At 39.0% G+C, this 3,651-nt stretch overlaps 1 non-coding gene across 1 annotated transcript; it reads left to right on the top strand.

The window, feature by feature from the left end:
* Window positions 1–1,744: 1,744 nt before the first annotated feature.
* Window positions 1,745–2,036, top strand: LOC123647911. The gene has a single exon (XR_006738435.1). It is a non-coding gene; the product is annotated as a small nucleolar RNA U89 (small nucleolar RNA).
* Window positions 2,037–3,651: the final 1,615 nt, after the last annotated feature.

A 3,651-nucleotide genomic window follows, 5' to 3' on the forward strand; every position in this document is an offset into this window, starting at 1 on the left:
AGAATTATTGAGCCCAGGAGTTTGAGGCTGCAGTGAGCTATGATTATGCCACTGCACTCCGGCCTGGGCAACAGAGAAAGACGCTGTCTCTAAAAGAAACGAAGAGGTTGAAAAAAAAATTATACCTACTGCAGTCACCCAAAGGCAACTGCTTTTGAGATTTCCTAAAATATTGCATTGATGTGTGTGTGACATATATACATATATACAAAAAGTTTCCATGAATATATACCAAAGTGTTTTCAGTGGTTATGTCTAGGTGGCAGAATAATAGTTGATTTTCACCTCTATCTTTATACCTTTATATAATAATAGGAAAAAAATTACATATAGATATCTATTAGTTAAAATCATGGAAAAAACAACAAAGAAAAAAGAGTGAAACAGATTATTTCTCTATGTGAACTTTGTCCACCTGATATTAAAGGTTAGCTAACCAATATTTTTTAGATGGAATGACATAATAAAATACAGCTTCCAAAAGATGATATAGTAGATGCCGAAACAATGTTTTGAATGGAGGTTGATAATATAGTTCTCCACTCTAGGTTAGAAGTTTAATTCTTATGTAGTTTGGGCATAAAAGAAAGATTCGTTGTAGGAAAGGAAAAGTAATTAACAAAATCCACAAGTGATAAGATGGAAGATTAAAAATGGCACAATGTCACTAGCAAGTTCCACATATGCACAGTTAAACAGAAAGACCAGGACAAGGAAATTTTCCTCTAGCCAGAGCAGGGGCAGGGAATTTCCTGTTGCTCAATTAATTTCACCTAATTCCCAGGTAAATTAAATAAAAGTCTTATCTTATGCTGGGTAGATACAGTGAATAATATCTACCCAATAGAATCCTATATTATCTGCAATGAAATAAACACTTTTTAAAAAATCCCTCTGTGTTTTGTGTTATTCTCGTCTATGTTGGCTATGTAAGCATGTGCCTTTGTTTGGTGAAAGCTGAAAAGATGTCCTGGCAGGGGAGGAAGGGGAGGAAGGGGAGCCAGAGTTTACTGGGAATCCTTGGCCAATGAGTGATTGATTAGTGGGTGAGGAGTCAAGTGAGAGCTAGTGCCCTGGATTGAATAAAAGAGCTTCCATTATTCAGAGAGCGCTGGAGAAGGATGGGGAGAGGATGCATGGAAGGCTGCCATGAGTCTAACAGAAAAGCAACTTTATGGGAAAGAAAGCAGACATTAGGGCAAAGAAGGCAACCGTATTCTACCCACTGAGCAAAAATTGATGTTAGAGAGGATGGGATAAAAAACAATTCTAAAGAGAGGAAGATTGTGAAATGTTAATGCTATATGTGTTTTACTCTCATGGGACTATTTCTGTCAATATTTGCCCTTCTCTTGATTGCTGATTACATAATCACCAATTTTATAGGTTGTTATTCAAGATGAGGATTTCTTAAAAGGCTGTGACTGATGCTACAGGTTTGCTGTCTTATCTGTTTGCATTAGGTATTTATCTATGGTAGGTGGCATCAGAGACTATCACAGAAGAGGGAAAACAGAAAGGAATACAAGGCTTAGAGATCACTGAAGGTGGGGTAGCAGCTGAGTCAAAGCTAGGGTTATCGGGTGACAAACTGAGACCCTGTGCTTGCATTACTCTGCTCTGATAAGACTATCTTTCCCTCAACAGTGTTTATCAAACTGCAGGTTGGGGACCATTACTGACTTGTGAAATCAGCGGGGTGGATTACCCAGCATTTTTACAAAATGAAAGAGATAGAAAATGGCCAGCTGAAGAGAGACTAAGGTGAATGCGACTCAGTGCTGTCTGACCCTTGGCTTCTGGTGGTGGGGTGGTGGATATAGGCGGGATCTGCAGTCTTAGTGGGGGTACCCGAGGCCGGCTCCCCACTGTAAGGCCAGATCAATAGCACTACTGGCCTCGCCTCTGTTTCTGCTGCTGCCCCCAGTTCCTGGCAGCAGCCTGCAGGGAGGCCCACAGGTGGGGCCCAAAGAAGAGGGGGGGAAAAAAAGGTAAAAGAAAAATAATGAAAATATCAGCATGCATTACATGTGGTAAGGGTAAGTATTATTTCATAAAACTTGTGTTATTTCACACACACACCCCTATGTGTGTGTAGTGAGTTGCAAGGTAAAATGTATTTTTCGTGTGGGTCAGAACCAAAAAAAGTTTCAGAGGTTCTGTCATAGAGTGTACTCTTTAATAATACCAAATTGCAAATTTAAAAATATGAAAGGCTTAAAAATCCCAATTCTTTGGAAGGTATACTTTATTGTAATAATTATCCACAAGAATTTTGTGGCAAGGAGAGCCCAGGTATTCTCAGAAACTATACCTAACTAGCAGATTAAATCTTTCAGTAACACCAGTGATACTGAATGTAACTGTGTGGTTGTGGGGGGTGGGGTGGGGGTGTTTGTCTTAAAATGTTACCTTTTAAAAAAAGCCCAAACACATTAACTCTGCATATGTTGAACTTTTGGTAATTTAGGATAATACATAGGAGACAAATGGATCAGAGAATTCAAAATAATGGACAAGAAAAAAATCACTTGTATTTGTTTTGGGAAATGCTACTTCATTTTTCTTAGATTTACTTTACTATTTACATTTCATATACAATCGTGTTTTTGTTTTGTTTTTTTTTTTGAGACAGAGTCTCACTTTGTTGCCCGGGCTAGAGTGAGTGTCGTGGCGGCAGCCTAGCTCACAGCAACCTCAAACTCCTGGGCTTAAGCGATCCTCCTGCCTCAGCCTCCCGAGTAGCTGGGACTACAGGCATGCGCCACCATGCCCGGCTAATTTTTTCCATATATATTTTTAGTTGTCCAGATAATTTTTATTTCTATTTTTAGTAGAGACGGGGTCTCGCTCAGGCTGGTCTCAAACTCCTGACCTTGAGTGATCCACCCGCCTCGGCCTCCCAGAGAGCTAGGATTACAGGCGTGAGCCACCGCGCCCGGCCACACATATACAATTGTTTTAAAATTAGTTTCCTTCTCTGAACACATTAATAGATTCTCTGACAGTGGACAGAGCAAACTGAGTGATTGAAAGTTGCCACTGTGGGATTAAAATTTTCCTTACGTAATCTATAGAATGGTTATTTACAGAGATTTTGGAACTGGCAAACTTCACATGGCATATATATTTGAGTAATATTTCCTTTATTATATAGTATTTGCCATATAGAAAAATTTGTCTACTCAATCTTAAGTCTTATTGAAGATGAATTTGTCTAAGAAGTACCAAAAAAATTCATTAGGAAATTTTGCACCTACATCTGTGTTGGTGTAGAGCCAGCGGACAAGTGGATAGTATCACATCTCGATATACATAGGCACACTCACCTGAGTTGATCCATACACTCCCCAGCCACTTTTTCAGGATGTTACCCAAGAGCTTGGTGTAGAAAGAGTCAGCAGTGACCTTGATGTAAGAAAATCAATTATTTAAGTAACAATGTATTTTCAGATACTTTTTAAAATCCAAACATGAAATTCCAAAAGAAAAAGAAAGGGAAGCACTCCATGAAGAGGAAGTAGAGGTAAGTGATGAGGAGGCTTTGAGGAGAAAGAACGGTGAGGAAAAACAAATCCTTTGCAAAGGTTAGGCACACAAACTCAGAAGAGGAAGCATTTTGGAATATTTTTCTTTGACAGTATCACTAAC

This window comes from Lemur catta, chromosome 11 (genome assembly GCF_020740605.2).
Source record: "Lemur catta isolate mLemCat1 chromosome 11, mLemCat1.pri, whole genome shotgun sequence".
Classification (NCBI taxonomy): Eukaryota; Metazoa; Chordata; class Mammalia; order Primates; family Lemuridae; genus Lemur; species Lemur catta.